This window comes from Mus musculus, chromosome 17, assembly GCF_000001635.26.
Source record: "Mus musculus strain C57BL/6J chromosome 17, GRCm38.p6 C57BL/6J".
NCBI lineage: Eukaryota > Metazoa > Chordata > Mammalia > Rodentia > Muridae > Mus > Mus musculus.
In genome coordinates this window covers 67,291,103-67,309,487 of record NC_000083.6, presented here as the reverse complement: position 1 = coordinate 67,309,487, position 18,385 = coordinate 67,291,103, and the positions used below count along the sequence as shown (strand labels likewise).

Sequence of the window (18,385 nt, the reverse complement as noted above, 5' to 3'; positions counted from 1 at the left end):
ACATCCATCCTTGGCAGAATCTTTTAGGGAGCAGCAGTGAGTGTTCTGTCCAGCCACTGCTCATCTCTGCCTCTCTTAGAGAAGTTTAGTCGTGAAATGGCAGGGCACCTCACAGCTTCCCCTTTAAAATAAGAGGGACCCTGTATGAATATTACAACCTTAGTTTAGGAGGTGGACTTGCACGAGAGTGACAAACATCATACCCAGTGTCCCTCACCTCCTGTTGAGTCCCTTACCACAGGTATCACCTTTACTAGGGGCGGTGGGGGGGGGGGATGGGGGGGAGGCAGTTTCCTGTTGACAGAATGAGTAGGTCTTGTGAGCCTTGGCTAGTCTTGAATTTCTGGTCAGGGTGAAGGCCAAGGTGATACAGTTGTGGTAGGGTACGCTGAGCAGACTCCTGGAGAAGCGCAAGTGTTTTCTGTCCATCTCTGATGGTTTTAGGGAAGTGGCCTCACCTGATGACGAGAATTTATGAATGGTATTTGCTGAGTGAGGCTGAGCAGAAGAATTATGTTAACTTTGTTTCTTGGGGCAGCTTTAGACAAATACTAGCACTATTGTGTCCGTTTCCAGGGTAAGGAAGCCTCTTACTAAGAGTGGCAACAATAAACTACAGCTAGGCTTCACCTGAATTTAACATTGTATCATGTGTGTAGACATTATAATATTAAAGAAACATTCTGCTCTATTAATAGACAGTCTTTACATTCTTTTGTGTATTTGCAATGAATAAATTTTTAAAAAAGGCAAAAGATCCTCCCCTCAAAATAAGTCAACAGGGGTGAGCAGGGGGCAGACGGCCCACAGCCAGGCAGTTGTCAAACTTGGAAGGTTGTCAGGTATCCTGGGAGTTCTCAGGAATACTCTGAAAGCTACAGGCATCTTACACTGACCTTGAAATGGGCCAGTTGACAATGACAAGCACAGCTGGTTTGATAGACAACGCTATACAGTCTGCTGTACACTGTAGTTCCAAATGAGGAACGTGTGTTCCCATGTTTTTTTTAATCAACACAAGTTCTTAAATTTCCAAATAGTTTCATATGTCTATCAAAGTATTTTCTTTTTTAAGTCAGTCATGAAGTCTTTTTTTTTTTTTTTTTTTTTTTTTTTAGCTAACATCTCAAACCAGGGTTCCCTAGAATCCTTTAAGATAGTAAAATATGCTTTGAATCTTTAACTTTTTTTTTTTTTTTTTTTTGAGACAGAGCCACACTGTGCTACTCAGCCTGGCCTTGAACTCCTAATCATCCTGCTTCAGCTTCACAAATGCTGAGATGACAAGGGTGCCACCATGACCAGCTGACCATTATTTTTCTTTGGAAGGTTCCTGAAATTTATTTAGTGTTCATAAATGTTGTAAATGTAGACTTCTAGATGCTGAATGAGATAAACAAGACTGTAGGTTACATGCGCTCTTTCACGTGGGCTCTGGATAATAAAATTAACAACAACAACAATAACTATAATAACAATAACTAATAATAATATACTTTGTCTCTTCCAAGAAGGAAAGACAGCAAAGTGAGCTGATGTGCAATGTGTGTGTGTGTGTGTTTGATTTATGTAGCTAGGTGGGCATGTGTACCTACAAGTAAGAGTATTGCTTATTTACAGGTGTCAAGACTTTTGAGTTTACGTGTATATGGGCATATAATCATGTGTGTGCAGTTTGTATGTGCGTGATCTTTGCTCATGCATGTGGGCTTGTGTATGCAAGGATGGGAATGTGTATAAATGGAAACCAAAGGAGAGAGCTGTGTGGCCTTTTCTACCACTCTCTACCTTATTCTTTGAGACAGGGTCTCTCCCTGAAATTGGAGCTAATCTGGCAGGCAGCAAGCCCCAGGGATCCTTCTCTCTTGCTCCTTCCCACAGTGCTGCCCTATTAGGCAGCACAGCCGTGGCTGGCTTTTTATGTGGGCTCTGGGATCTGAACTATGTTCCTTGTGTTTGTGCGGCAAGTGCTCTTTCTCATTGGGCCATCTGTTTAGCCCTGACAAACCCTCCCTGCCATCTTCTTTTCTCAGCTATCCCATAAAGTTAGTCACTGCCAGCTCACATGGTAGACACCCAAAAAGTTATGTTCACTGTTCTTGCTGGCCTGGCTAACCTAGTTTCTTGCAAGTATTCTGGGAAGTGGGATTATGTTGCCCATACACTTTGTAACTAGGAAATAGATACTCAGTTAATTCCTGTGCGAGGTTGGGTTAATTTCCTGGGTCAACAGATTACTGTTGCCCATTCTAAAAGGTCTCCTTCATCAACACATTTTAGAGTTATTATTTTTAAGTTGTGTACATGTGTTTGTGTATGAGTATGTGCATATGAATGCAGGTATCTGTGGAGTCCAGAAGAGGGCATCAGAGCCCCCTGGAGCTGGATTTATAATACTTGGAAACAGTCCCAGGTGCTTATAGGTTGATACATTGTAACATTACTTAGGTGAAACTGATTTTGTTGTGTAGCAATCGCTTTTTTTTTTCCCTTGCCACTTTTATAGCTTTACTTGGGCTGCACAATAGTTACAGAAAAGAGAATGGAACATTGGTGATTTAGAGAGAGATGCTGACTTGCCTCATTGTGACACTGGGGTCTGCAGATGGCAAGTACATAACAGATAGGAAAATCCTTCTCCTCTTCTACCTGCCCCCCTGCAGAACAGTTTAGGGTACGAAGAAGCACCAGCCATGTGTCCCACAGAATCCAAATTAAGCCTTCTCTTTGTACACATAATTTCAATATGATTGTGGAAATTTCAGTCGAGCACTGGCTTAGCAGAAAACCACAGAAGCACAGCCAAACTTGTGTTGCCATAGTGATACAGTACACAGGGCAGGGCCTGTGGTGTGTGGGAGACTGTAGTTAGGCCAGCTCCTGGAATGGCAGCTTCAGAGTCAGGAGACGCTGGCAGTTTGATTTAGTGTGATCAAAGATTGTTTAGAAGCCTAGGAAGTGAAGGGATATGAAAGAGCCAGCATGTTTATGTTTGAGGTAATTAGAGCTTCCTATGAGCTTATAAGTCTGAAGTGATAATAAGTGATGATAAAAAAAAAAAAAAAAAAAAAAAGAAGAAGACAAAGAAGAAGAACCAAATGGCTGTTTGTCGCGAAGGGGTGTCTCTCTTTAGAGAAAATTGAATCACATCTAGGCAGCCGGTCCAGTTAATTTGACTGTTATTCCCAGTCAAATCATCTGCCCGAGTGTTTCGCCTAATGAGAAATCCTGGTGGGTGTTCTTCTCCTTTTCCATTAGGGCAGCATCAGTTGCCATTGGCAAACAGGTAATGAGTTTGACCAGGATCAATATGCCACCAGTCTTTAGTTCAGCTGCATGCTTATTCTATAACTGGCGTCTTAAAGCGGGGTTCATTGCAGAGTGCTGCTTCCCCTTCAGGGGACTTTATGGACAAACTGTTGTAAGATCAACTTTAACAAGTTACATCCAAGTTTGAAGGTTTCTTGTGGGTGTGATGTGAATTAGAAATCCAGTCCTACTTGGTGTTTCCCTCTTATAACCCTTCCCTGCAACACCACATATGTCATAGTACACTTTAGCAGCAGGTCTTTTCCATGGCTTAGAATTATAATCTAGTGTTTCAAGAAATTGTAATTAGGGATTTGCAAGAAGTTTCATCCTATTCTTTGTTATTTAAACTTGATAATTTTTTAACTCCTGGGGCTTGTTTGTTTTTGGAGGACAAAAAAATCAATTTAAATGAAATCATTTTAAATAATACCCTTAATATAATGAGGGAAATCTGGAAGTGAGACATGCCATCCATGACCGTCTTGTTAATGACGTCACCAAGTACTCATTAGTGTGCTTCTACCTGGGTTCTCTCAGAAGCCTACATTGTTTGGTGTAATGTGTTGCTGAGCTTGTTTTTTACTGAGTCTAGCTACCAGACCTAAGAGATGCCTGTGTTGTTGGCCCTGCAGATTGAATTATTCCATACTACCCTTCACACACGTTGTGTGGAAGGTGAAGGCTTGGTGGTGAGGACCAGCAGCCAGCTCAGGTAGATAGGGGGCTGCATGTCCCTCACTGCTGAGAGATTACACTATAAATACAGCAGGGCACAAAACATACACATAAGACAGCACTGGACACATGGCTCAGTAGTTAAGAACACTTGATGTTCTTCAAGGAACCTAATTTAGTTCCCAGCACACATGTAAGATTGCTCACAACTACCTCTAAATCTAGCTCCAGGGGATCTAATGATATCTTCTGGATTCTCTAGGCACCCACATATGTGTGGCAAACACACACACACACACACACACTTGTACACCAGTTTGTCCACATGGCCTACAGATCAACTCCCCTATTCCCTCTCTGCCTGCTTTAGCACAAGAGTTCAGCTAGGGCCGGCTCCTCAAGGGAAGGCTTACTGGTGGGAGGGCTGAGAAAGCCTGTCTGTACTTTCTTAGTCACAAGGCCATGTGATCCTGCTGTCTCTCATTTGTCTGGACCGCCTTCTTGGCCTGTGCCCAAGATGGAGTTTCTTAGAGTTTCCTCATGTGAATGACTGTGCTGTGCAGGGTCATTTGACATTGATCTTACCACCAGGACTTGTTGATCACAGAGAGCAAGGTTCAAATCCACAGAACACAGGAGGATATTACAATAGCGGGAGCTGAGTAGATGCGCTGGAAATTGAAATCATGTCTGATGGCCTTTTCCCAGAAAAGGGGATTTTGTGTTATATTGTGATGTGGGGAGCAGGAAGAAAGGGTGAATTCATTAAAGGGTTGGACTTTCTTTCCATAAGACTTTATAGTTTCACACTGTGTATGTGTGTGTATGTGTGTGTATGCGCATGTGCATATGTACATGTCTGTCATGCATGCATGTGTATGTGTGTGTGTGTGTGTGCATGCATGCCTGTGTACATGTGTGTGTGTGTGTGTGTGTGTAAAGGAGCCTTAGGAAGCTTGAATTGACTGTAGATACTTCTGTTTGTGAATTGAATCACCAGATTCCTCATTGACATTGACACTGTGGTGGTGTGAGCTTCCTTCCTCTCTGAAACTCACATGGTTCATTCCTAAAATGACTGGTAGAACCATATTCGGTGGGGATTCCTCTCCATTCAGAGCACTAGTAGGCATCCCAGAATTCAGTTATTTCTTTAAATAATGTTCTTCTTTGTTATTCTGTAAGCTGTTGAAGACCTAATATCTTCCTTTCCATCCTACTTCCTCAGAGCCAAGATTACACACACTCAATGAAGACGTATTCACCTGAAACCATTTACATTATAGATTTTTGCCTGTCTGTCCATCTGGGGTTTTTTGCTGTTTGTTTGTTTTCATGGTGCTGGGAAATGGAAGCAGGGCCATGCCCTACCACTGAGCTACATCTCTAACCACCCACACTTGAGATCAAAGAGGATTCCATCCACTTTAACTACTGCTGAAGATCTCCCGCCCCACCCAGCCCAAGCCTTTTGTGCGAAGTGACTCCAAGTTCACCCTCTGAGTGGTGGGCTGGAATGTCTGAGAGGTGGGAGGCCAAGGAATGCCGCGGAGCAGTTCTTTAGTGCATTTGTGAGTTCTTCCTGGTTTCAATTTGCCTTACCTACCCTCCGTCTGGAAGAGTTGGAAGGCTGCCTGGTCTTTCCTGGGGTTCTGTGTGTGTTGGCTCACAGGAGGAGAAAGGAATGCTGGAAGTGACTCTGGGCTCCTAAGGAGTAGACAACACTGTTCTGAGACACTGTCAGCGACAGCCCGATACTGGAAGCAGGATTTCATGGTGAGCGCATACACTTCAGCTGTGCATGCTGCTGCTTATTCACGAAGACACTCCCCCACCCCCGCCCCTGCCCCTGCCCCCGCCCGCCATCTTGAGATCCACCCTCCTCCTTCTCAAAACCTGTCTAGATACGATACCTTGGCACATGTTATAGAGTTGAATACAACCCTACAGGCGAGACAAAGCCTCCTTTCTTCAAGAGACATATTGTCATCTACAGACCCAGTGGCCCTGGGAGTTCCAGGCTCCTCCCGTTCCCCTCGTTATTTCCATCCCCTTATTCTTCTGTACTAATTATTTATGCTTCTGAGACTGCACATTTTAAAGGAGTGTCTATTTTTCTCACTTGCGCTCAGATGCATCGCATTTTAGAACATCTATCTAATGTATTAATAAAATTACCTCTGATAGGAATAGTGAACTGGAGATGTGCCAAGCTGTATGTCACTGAAGGCTCAAGGCAGGACAGAAACCTTGAGAGAAATCCCTAGTCAACCGCCAAGCTCTTCCTGCCCATATCAGTATCTTTCGAATCACTGTAGGAATTTCTGTTCTGTAACCCTCATCTGCATGCTTTCTTTTCTTCCTTGCTGGGACCTTTGATTTATAATGTTCCTCTCTTCACCTATTACCCTGGTGACATTTAGGTGTGTACAACACTTGCCATGGCTCATGGCCCCCTGGCTCTGTCACCATCCTTAATCTTTTTTTCCATTCTGCAGAGGTGCCCACACTGAAATGTGCAAGCAGTGGCATTAAGTCCTTGGCTGGCAATTTTGTGTGGGACTGGGTATTGAAATGCAGCAAAGCAAATAATGAAGGCATATGTTTACCTATAATTCTTTTTACCTTGGGAGAAGGATTAAATAGGAACAGTTTGGTTGTTGTCAAATTCTTAACAGTTGCTTTCAAGCATGAAACAGTCCCCCGGCTCTCAGAGGATTTACTTAGCAGTTTGAATAGAGAGGTCTTTACCGCTAATGGAACTGAGATGGCAGGCTTAAGCAATGGGGTGCTTTACAGCCTCTTTAGCCACTTGAGAAGATGTAACATCAAATTGCAGAAACCGTCCTGGCCTCCGTTGGTGTTCTGGAAGTTGCAAAAAGATGAATAATTCAGGGATGCCAGGAGAGTTGAGAGTGTCTGAAAGCTTGGTTCATGGAAGGTCTCGTTCTGAGAGGCACTCTGGAGGCCTCCCTGAGCCTGGCCCTGGGGACCATTTACAGAGGATGACATTTTTGAAGGAAGAACTGTTCTTGGGATTGGTTGAACTTTGTGAAGAAGCACCCCGCCAGGATACCAATTCTGGAAATGTGTGACTCCCAAAACTAAGAATATTGTCTTCTCCAATCAGATGATCGATACAGTTGGTACTCCCCCCACCATGTGTATGTTCAGAGGGAGAATGCTGTGTTCATTTAGTGTTGAAGAAGCTGACTCAGCACTAAATGAGTTAATGGTCAAGGTTTAAGAAAAAAAAAGATACTTGAGGATTCAAAAGAGACACAGTCATAATCTGTTGGATGGTAGCCAGTTGGAATTCCCATCACTCTTCGTTGCCCTGTTTCAGACTTCATTTAGTAGAGCTGTTTCTCGAAAGCCTTTGGTGGATTTGTTTGTGTGTGTTGGATGAGATACATATGGGTGAACATGCATGTTTGTATTCTCGCATGTGTAGTCCAGAGGTCAGCATTGGGTAGCTTCCTCAATTACTATTTATCTACCTCAATTAAATTAGTTTTTCTTTTATTAAAATATTTTTAGTGAAGGAAAACCATATATATACATGCATATATATCTCTCATATATATATGTATATCTCTCATTCATATATATATATATGTATATATATGTATATATATATGTATATATGTATATATATATATATATATATATATATATATATATATATATATATGTATATAGATGGTTTTCCTTCATCTATGTCTCTTTACTATGTGTGCACCTGGAACCTGCAGAGGCCAGAAGAAAATGTCAACTCTCCTGGGACTGGAGCTGACAAGTGGGTCCTGAACCTAAAGCTCTGGTCCTCAGAGGAACAGCCAGTGCTCATAACTGCTGAGTCATCTTTCTGGCCCCTCTACAGTGGTCTTTGAGGCAGGGTCTCTCACTAAGCCCGGAGCTCAGTGATTCTGCTAGGCTGGCTGGTGTGCAAGCTCGGGATCATACATGTATGCCTTCATACCTGGCTTTTTACGTGGACACTAGGGAATCTGAGCTCAGATCATCACGCTTGTGTGGCAGGCACTTGATTGGCTGATCTATCTCTGCCTGTTCCTACCCCAGCATTCTCTACCAGGCTGAAAGGAAGCAGGCCTGGGAGACTTACCTATCCAGTGTGTGCCTTTTCACAGATATCCTGAATTCCTTCTTAGTATACATAGGATTTTTATCCCTGTGTTCATTCAGACACAGGTGTGCCCACACAACATGCTTTGGCCAATTAAATGTCCTACCCGGGGATCAGCGATGTATTTCATCTTAGCATGGCTTGGGAAAGAAGTGTCAGCTGATGGGCATGGTGCATGTGGGATCCTGTGTACTTTGATAACTGATGCATGTTACTATGCTAGAACTCAGCCCACCCTGAATGACATCATACATAAGGGGCTGAGGTCTCCATTAGGCTAGGTTTGCATGCAAGAATTCCTCTGGCGACATGGTGAGGGTGGGTGAGGAACTCCACCAGCAAAGGACCTTGGGATGGGATGGATGGTTTCTTGATTTGCCTCAGTGGACCAGGGGCAATCAAATGTCAAAATGCCTGTCTATCTGTCTGTCTCCCTCTCTCAATCAAAGACAGGAAAACTCTATCCCTAACGCTGAGGAACGTGGCTTTGCATAGTCACTGCCCTCGATGGGCCACCATTCAGACCGGTTTCCCACAGGTGCAACTCAAAGCTTTGTGAATCTCTGTCTCTCCAGCATTCTCCTTTCGTCACAGAACTCAACAGAGATCTATGCTAAGTCTGTGGATGGGGACTCAAGTGCAGAGAGATGATGCCAGGTACTCAGGTCATTTGCATGCCTGTCACGTGGCTCTCTGCTTTGCTTTGAGCGTAATGAAACAGACACAGTTGAAAGAAGCGGGAAGATCGGAAGCTACGCAAGGACTGTTCAAAGAGATAAAGACAAGAAAGTGATATCAGGTGCCCAAATGGATGGATTGCAGAGTATTAGACACTTGGCTTCATTGTTAGGGATTTTTTTTCTTAAAGAGAAGTTTTAGGTTCCCAGTAAAATTAAAGGTGCAGAGGTTTCACTGAAGTGGGAACAGAAGTGTGAGGTGTACCTGCTTGCTATGGGAAGAACAGTATCAGAGGAAAGATGAGCAGGTGAGCAGTCTGGAGACTGCCTGAGATCAGCTTGTAATCGGAAATGTTGTCATGTAGATGCTGAAGGGGCACATGTGGAGTCGAGGTGGGCTTTACTACATCTTCTGTGTGCTGTGCTGTGGCAAGGGCCACTGAAGCAGGGTGATGAGGAGAGGCGGGATCCAAGACTGGCCACTGGCCTTCTGGGTGGTGGCGGCTTCTCAGAGGGAGTGGTAGCAGCAAAGGAGCTCTTTGCCCAGGGCAGCTGCAGCACAAGGGACTCACTCCTCGCTTTCTGCCGTCCTCTATCCCTCATAGAAAATTGAAAGTGAAGTAATTGTCAGACCTTGTGTGTGTTGGTGTGTCTGTGTGTGTGATTGTGTATGTGTGCACGTGCATATGTGTATATGTATGCATGTGTGTGTGTGCATGTGTATATGTGCACATGTGTATGTGTGCATGAGTGTGTACATGTGTGTGTGTGTATGAGTATATATGTGCATATGTGTGTATATGTATACATGAGTGTGTGTGCATGTATGCATGTGTGTGTCTGTGTACATGTGTGTGAACACATGTCACAACAACTTGTTGAAAGAAAGCATAGTTCAGCCAAGTTCTCATTTAAACAACAATCCCTCTGATATTTCTCTTCCAGGCTTAAGAGGAAAAATCATTTTTTGAACCTTTCCATTTCTATTTTTTTCCATTGCTCTGGTCACTGAGATTTGTGCAAGAGTTCTGTGTTACTTTTCTTACTAATAAACCTTTCGTGGAGCTTGCAAATTTTAACACTAGCTCAGGTTTTGCAAGTTCTCATTTTTTTCCCTTGGTGTAAGGTAATTTTTGGTTGGGATGATGTTTTATAACTTAATTACATAAAATGGCTTTTATTTTAGCCAAAGTAGTATCTTATGGGGAAAAAAATGTATGTTTACTCTTTGTTAAAAATTGCTTTGGCTTATAGCACTTTTTCTGAGTTTAAGATTTTTATATCATCATTGTAGGAAAAGACTAGAAAATACCAGAGCATGCCAGAAAGAAAAGAGAACAATAATCTAAAGGCGCACTAAGAACACTTTTCCAGTTCTCTCTGTCTCTCTGCCTCTCTGTGTGCACATGCACACTTGTGAATGCACATAACACATACACATTTGCTAGCATGCGCATGCACTCTGTTTTCTGTTTTACAGGTAACACTTCTCAGCGATTACATTGGTTACCATTTTCTGTGCTGGGGAATAAGCTTTAAGAGGTGATTTTTTTTTTTTTAAAGCTGTATGTGTTGTAGCTGAGACAGGTGAAGATAAGAAAGGATTCTGGTTTCTCTTTCTTTTTCTTTTTCTTTTTCTTTTTCTCTTTCTTTCTTTCTTTCTTTCTTTCTTTTTTTTTTTTTTTTTTTTTTTTAACATGGAGTCTCTAACAGGGCAGTGATTTATCCAAGAATGAGAAAGGAACAGGTCCTAACCGCCCCAAATTGGTCCCGTTCCTTTCTTTGTTCTGGGCTAGACCCTGAAGGCATCCTAAAGAATGTAGAACCCAGGTCCTTATTCCACATTCCAAAGTCCCCTGAAAGGGCCTGATCCACTGTGCTATTTGCAACCAGTTAGCCTGTAGAGAACTGTAGGTGTGACCGGTTCTGAATCATTTCCTCACTGTGTAAATTAACTGAATTATTTAAGTTCTTCTCTGTGCTTCCCATCCTCTTCTGTAAGATGGAGACCGTAAGTAGTGTGTACCCCCAAGGAGTACACAGTGCAGATTCCTATACCTTGTAGTCTTCTCTGAGCCTGGTTTGTGTGCGCTGCTGCTGTTTGAACAACCGCCCGTGATTCCCTTGCCAGCTCCAGCCATTAGCAGGTGTGTTCAAAGGCCTTGAAGGAATCACTTTTGCTTCTGACAGATTTTTGCAAGCTCTGCGAGAGAGCCTGAAGTGTGCCCACAGCTGCCACGGAGAGTATGGGAGAGTATGTATTTAGAGAGAACTAAGATAAAAGCATACGTGAAAAACTAAAAAAAAAAAAAGGGCTTTTAGAAGGCTAAGAAAACTCCAAGTTCAAAGAGCTTTCTTTTTCCCCCAAGGCAGGCGCCAAAATATCATCTCTTGTGTTTCCTTCATTCCCTGATATGAACGTAGTTAAAACAAAACAAACCAGCCTAATAGCTATCAATAGGTCAGAGGTTTCCAGATTTCCTGATTTGTTTTGACTTATTAGTAATTCTCCAGCTCTTATCACATCCAGTGCAAACAGATGTCTGTACAAGTCCAGTTTCCCACAGTATTTGATTCTGTTTGCTATTCTTGGCTTAAGAATGAAGAAGGAACATGGCCTAATCTTTGCCCTGTGGTGAGATTGCATTGTAAGGTAAGAGAGGAGAGAATAAAGCTCTCTAAACTCTAATCCTTCCAGGACCTGAAGGGAAAGGCCTGAGTTAGCAGGGGGTAAGCGGGTCTGTATCAACTGACTGTGCCTTCATCAGAAGCTTCAAGACCCTACTGAGACCACTTAGAACTGGTCACAGTTGGGGTTGGAAGACATGACTGTGTGAGCCTGAATCTGCTCACACAGACTTTCAGCTTCATTTTCCTGTAAGGCAGAAGAGATCCCTCCCATTGGGAGGCCGAAATGAGAGCCTCCAGCAAGGCACTTGGGCTTTGACCATCCTATCATCTTCGAAGTTGACTCCTAGAGAGAGTAATAACTGCACCTGTTAAGGGCTTTATTTGCTCCAAGGCAAGTCTTCGTGGTAGGTTTGTGTTAGATGAGGTCGTTTTCTCATTCCATCCATTCAGAAAGCACGGTACACAAAATATCGCCTTCATTTCAAAGGGCTCAGCAATGTCGGGGCTTTATCTGGCTTTGAAGATCGTGAGTCTGTTACATAAAACTAAGTGTGAAGAAAAATTCCCATTTCACAATCTTGTCCCCAAGGTTTTCTGATGGCCGCGACTGGCAGCCTGGAAGGGGGTGTGGCCAGGAGAGTGTGTGTGGAAGGAAAGCACATTGGTCACATCAGTTTTCTGCTGTCTCACAGGACAAGTAGCCAGTAGTGTTGTGAACAAAGAGGTCAGGTTATCTATGAGCTTGTCATGTATGCAGTCCCAACGTCCCACGCTGAGAGCCCAAGTCAGACCATAGCTGACAGTTCTAGTCATGAGCTTTCTGCCAAGCCTTTTGCGCTGTTATCTTCCCTGGCTGAGAATTCATGCCTCCTTGTTTCATGCTGTCATGTTCCCTGGCTGAGAATTCATCATGCTAAGTGGGCCCTCTGGGGACAGTGGGCTCTAGCATCTCATCTTAGATCCCCACAGCCCTGGGCATAGGTCCTTGATTCAGGGTATGCTGGGCCTTCCTAGTGGCAGGCCTTCATCCTGGTGTTTCATGATGGATTCAGGGCTTTGGTAACCATGGGAAAGAAGCCTTTGGTACACAGGGTATCCCGTGACTCATGGTGAGGCTCAGTTAACTCGAAAAGGCTCCTTAAAAAGCAGTATGTATGTCCAGTGGTGAAGGGTTATGAAGGGCCATGAAACAATGAGACCGTTAGTGTGTGTTTTAGTCCATGGCACTGGGCTTGGCTTTGCTAATTGCCTCCATCAGCATTCCAGAGGGGCACAGGTTTGTGGGGAAAAGTAGAACTGCACTTTGACCCAGCAGTTTTCTCTGACTAAGGTCCTCTGTGTGAAGCAACAGGATTGCTCACATTGAGCTTCGTTAGAGTCAGGTCCTTTGCTATAGCAACCAGAATTAGAGTTTCATCCATTCCCAAGGAGAATCAGGCATAGACTTGGGGCATGGGTCAGTTATAGAGCTAGTGCCTAGCTTATGAGGGAACCCCAGGTACACTGCATACATAGACACACAAACTCAGAGATGATAGATAGATAGATAGATAGATAGATAGATAGATAGATAGATAGATAGTCTCTGTGTAGAATTCCTGGTATATATAATTCTACTTGTATAAGGAAAAAATGCTACCTTGCTTTAAAAAAAAAAGAATTTGAAGAATTTGACACATATTCTAGTTCATTTTAGTCATATAAAAATATAGGACTTCTGAGAATGGGAGATACAGCCCCTCAGTTGGTTATCTAATTCCAAGTGGTCAGCCCTGAAGTCAGGCATGTACCAATGACACTAAGCTGACTCGGTGGGTTGTATATACATTCATGCATTTACACATATATGAAGCAGTAACAAAGAGAAAGGGGTCACTAATCTGAGGGGATTGGAAGAGATTGGAGGGAGGAAAAGGAAGAGGGGAGCTGTGCGATTATGCTTTAGTTACTTCTAGCTTTTTACTTATTGTATGTGTGCTTGAGTGTTTTGATCGCATGTATGTATGCACACCATGTGTATCTGGGGCCTGAGGAGGTCAGAAGAAGGTGTTGGAGCCCCAGAAACTATATTTACTGGTGGTTGTGAGCTGCTCTGAGGTTTCTGGAGATTGAACCCAGGTCCTCTGAAAAAACAAGAAGTACTTTTAACCATCCAGCCGTCTCTCTGGTCTCTATATTTTAATAATAATAATAAAAACGAACATTTATTTTAAAAGAATAGAGAGAGAGAGAGGCTAAAAAGATGGTTCAGTGGTTAAGAGTGGGTATTAGTCTTGCAGAAGATCTGAGTTCGGTTCTCAGCACTCTCAATTGCCTGTAAGTTTAGCTCCAAGGAGATTCTCCACCCTCTTCGGCTCCAGTGGTAACCTACACACACATGTACATACTCAAACATTCGTATACATAGTAAAAAGTAAAACAAATGTTTGATTGATGCATATACACATATATGTAAATGTCAGGGTGTCTGTCTGAACCACCCTGAATATCTTCGGATGGGATTAGAGTCTGCAAAGTGTCTGAAGCAGCCATTGTGTCCTCCCTGTGATACCAAAGCATCCCCCTAATTCAGAAATTTTTTCTTAAAAAAAGTAGTTTAATGATTCTACTTAAAATTAGTGCAACTAATTTAATGTATTTCTGGTATTCCCCCGTGTGCTGTTACTGCACAGCAGTTATTGTCTTTGAGATGAGAGCTTAAAAAGATAATACAGCTTTCTGGAAATTGCACTTATGGTACAGAGACTTGATCGCAAATCATGCGTGTCTGGTGCTGTTTTACTTAAAAGAATGAGATATTTAAATCACTGAATAATCTGTCAAAACCATTAGCTGGTATTTTGAGTCGTTTAAAGGATATTTGCTTAAATTCGAGTTAAAAGGGAAACTCAAATTCTCTCCCACCCTCTGTTGTCTCCTAACGACGTTCAAAGTTGTAGATTCCCTAAACTTTGTGTTTTCTGGGGCTGAGACTAACTCTGTCATGGGTCGGACAATTGACCTGGTGTCCGAGGAGGTCAGAACAGGGCATTGGATCCCCACAACCTGGATTTACAGGTGGTTGTGAGCTACCAATAAGGATTCTGGAAATTGAACTCTGGTCTTCCACAAGAATAACAAATACGTTTGTCCATGGAACCATCACTCTCGTCTTTTACATACATGTGAAAGCCATTAAAAAATGTATGTATGGTTTTAGAATCTCTCTTGTCCACTTTGTGGCTACAGTGGAGACACTGGGCGAGGGTTGTTTTAGACAAAGATAGACTTACAGGCCTGTGGCACAGATCAGAGATCCAGCCAAGTCAGGGTAAAGATCTAAATAAAAGATATTTTAATTAGAAAAAGAACATTTCTTTTTTTAAAAAAAAAAGATAGGGAGAGGGGCTAAAGAGATGGTTCTGTGGTTCAAGTGGGTGCTGATCTTGCTGAAGAGCACTGTATCAAGTAATACCAGCTGCTAAGCAGAAGACACATCAAGCCCTGGCTTCAGGAAGCCCATGGTGTGCTCTGTATGGTTCTATGATTCCATGGCTGTGTGTTTTTCCATACCCAGGTTATCTTTATCCTCATGATTACCTGAAGAGGAGGGGTGCATATTGTAACCCTGATTTAACAAATGAGGAAGCTGAGGTTAGTGAGGATTGCTCTCCCAAGCATCAGAACCAAGTGGCTCAGTTTCTATGTGCCCTGGTTTTGGTTTTGAGGTTTCCTACCACTTTGCTTGCCTTGTGGCTACTTTGGAGACACTGGGCAGGGGTTGTATTAGGCAAAGGTGAACTTACAGGCATGTGGCACAGATCGGAAATTGTCCAGGGCCACTGCAAAGATCTAAGTGCAACTGGAAAGTGCTTGAACCTTGGGCAACTAGGGTGGCAAATTTTGTTTGTGTGTGTATGTGGGAGTGTACATACATGTTTTAAAAATCATTCTGTTTAGGAGGAGACTAGGTTTGAGATCGTTAACGGTGAGGAGCAGGGCAGGGCTGCAGAGCCAGGTAGGTGAGCGGCCATGATGTGAAAGAGGGAGAGCAGAGAGCTGACTTGAGCTGCATTCCTCGTGACTGAGAAAAAGGGGACAGTGAGGGAGGAGGCTGAGACCACTTCTGACTTACCTCAGGAAGACTTATAGAGCAGGCTTGGAGGAATGCTTGTGTGTGGGTGGGGTAGAGCCACACATCACTGGCTCTCTGAGATAGGCAGTGGACAGAGAAGGACTGAGTTGTGGAGTAACCAGTTGGTTAAAGCCCAGTGGGTGAACGCAATGGACATGGAGCACCACAGATGCAGGGAGCTAAAAACAATGAAATAAACAAATAAACAAACAAAACACAACCCCTCCCCCCAAAAAACCCTATTTTAGCATCAAATTTTAATTTGATATATATGTATATATGTGTATATGTTCATATGTATGATTGTATTGCTTATTGCTTGGCTGGGTTAGAACTGAAGGTCTTGTGTATGTTAGGCAAGTGCTCTATCTATCCAAAGCTCCTTTTAAAAAATTATTTATTTACATTTCTAGTCTTGTCCCCTTTTCTGGTTCCCCCTCCACAAGCCCCCCACCCCTTCTTCCCTCTGCTTCACCTCTAAAAGGGTGTTCCCCCACCCACCAACCCATCCACCCCCTCTCACCCACCCCCCCAACATCCTCCTCCTCTGGGCTATCTGAAGCTCTTCAAAACACTTTTTAAAGCATGGAACAGACTTTGGGGTCTCTGAGCAGATTTATTTGTAAACTGGTAAGTGGGGGAAATGAATAATAAAATAAAATAAGACTTGAGAGTGATGCTTTTAAAGTTTCTCCTTTGTTACTTTAAAATGTTTTTCGTTGGGGGCAGTGAAGAACCTTCTAGAGTGGATGATGGATTTGCATCTGCACTGAGGCCTGGTGAAGTGGCTCCTCTGAAACTGCTAAGGCTTTGTTTCTCTCTCCTTGAGATATGCAGCACACCCACCATTAGCAGCAGTGCATTCTGCCCGGGCAGCTAAGCACAGCAGTGTGAGAGCCAGTGGTGTTGATTGGAAGGGCCTCTCAGGTCAGCTCCCTTCCCTCAGAAGAGCACAAGAACCTGTGCCTGGCATCCAGTTCTCTCTTTAATTGAGCAACACATTAAAGTCCGGCTTCTCAAGGTCTCCTCTCCTATCCCAATTGGCTTTAAGTTCTAAAATAAATAAATAAATAAATAAATAAATAAATAAATCTTTGTCCTGTTTTATTTAAGACACATATGGGTCCTTAATTAAGAAGGCTTTAAAGTTGTGAGATTACAAAGTCATTTTGAACCCAATCCTCTGGAATTTTAACCAAATCACCTAATATCTTTGAGCTCATGGTGTCCTTTCAGTTTTAAATTGAAACTGAATCCCCCTGAGAAAACCTTCCTCATCTCCTGGAGACCTCCTAAGAGTTAATTCCTTTCTTTGTTCATGCTTCCTTTCTTCAGGAATCGATCGATAATCGTGATTTTGTACCACAGAGATTCTCAACCTTAGTAAGTGATGGGCTCTATTTCTTCCTGTTAGCTTTGCAGTCGTGACACATCTGTATGCAGGATGACAAGAAGTTGACAAACACAAACCCGGCTTTTCAATTTCACCCTATACCAGAGGATGAAGTAGGGGTGCTCCTGAGGAGGACCACGGAGTCCATTTCAGAGATAGGTGATGTGGCAGGGCTGCAAAGGGATTTTCCAGGTAGATGAGTAGTTCTCTGATGCCACCTCTTCCCCTGGGTGTGGGTATTTCTTGCAGCTATTGCTGTAGCTCCAGGAGAGTGAGCCCCACCACTCACTAATGCTAACTAATGAGTGTTACAGACTTTGCTAAGTTGTATATGTTGTGATGATCACGACTTATTTGAAGCACCACAAAACACTGATGCATAAAATCTCAGGGCAAGTTCATAGGCTTACAATAATTGTTTTATAGCATTTTGAGCAGGTCAATTACTCAGCTTTGTACCCTCTAAGAGGGAAGCCCGTGAGAAGGCACAGTACTGCGTCAGGACAAGGGGACTCCTGGGATGACATCAATGGCTACTGGATACCGGATGCTGACTTTAATGTATCTCTCTTTCTTGTAGTTGACACACCTAGGATTTGAGACAGACTTGGCATTTTGGGGTTCATAGCTGTACTGGCTTCCAAGTTGTGTTCTCCTTGGTGTTCCACACATAAATCATGGGATGGTTTGCTGATGGTGTCGATCCAGGGAAGCAGAGCTCAAAGACATGGTATCATTATCCCCCAACTTACCTGGGGATAAGGATCAAGTTGGAAATGGAGTTTGCATCTAAGGGCACAGTCTGCCTGTGGTGCTTGGCCTTTCAGATACAGATAATCCATTGGGTGTGGCGATTAGTACTGCCTGCCAGTTTAATAGATCTAGAATCACCTGTGAGACAAACCTCTGGGCATGACAGTGAGAGTGTTCCTAGCTACACTAACTGAGGTCAAGAGACCTACTCCAGTTTGCAGTTATCTCTCTCTTTCTCTCTGTTGTTCTCTTTGTCTCTCTTTCCTCACTTTTCTGTGGGTACAATATAACCAGATGCCTCAAACTTCTGCTACTAAGCAGAATCTAGTCTTCCCTTTAATTTCCATATTCTTAGCTTCTCCCTCCTCTAGATCCCTCCCTAACCGCCCCCCTACCAGTTCTGACCCTAAGCAAACCCTTCTCAAGTTGCTTTTGTTGGGCCTTTTGTGACAGTAATGACACATGTAGAGACTTCAGGGGTGTAGGTCATGATCCAGAAACCCTCCTGGTGCTACAATGCCTGGTGTCATTTCTAGGAGCAGAAGGCTCCTGGTCCAATTTCGTGAGACATCATCTGAGTTGAGGTGGCCGAGGCAGGCTCTCAGGACCGGCACATCTGTTCTCATTAGCCAAGTGAAAATTGCAGCCATCAGCTCTGCCTGGAGTCTGGAGAGAATGCGTGT

At 43.3% G+C, this 18,385-nt stretch overlaps 1 protein-coding gene across 2 annotated transcripts in view; it reads left to right on the top strand.

Annotated features, from left to right (window-relative positions):
• The window catches only part of Ptprm (protein tyrosine phosphatase, receptor type, M), a 687,644-nt gene that overhangs the window by 45,004 nt on the left and 624,255 nt on the right, over nt 1-18,385 (top strand). The window lies entirely within an intron of this gene.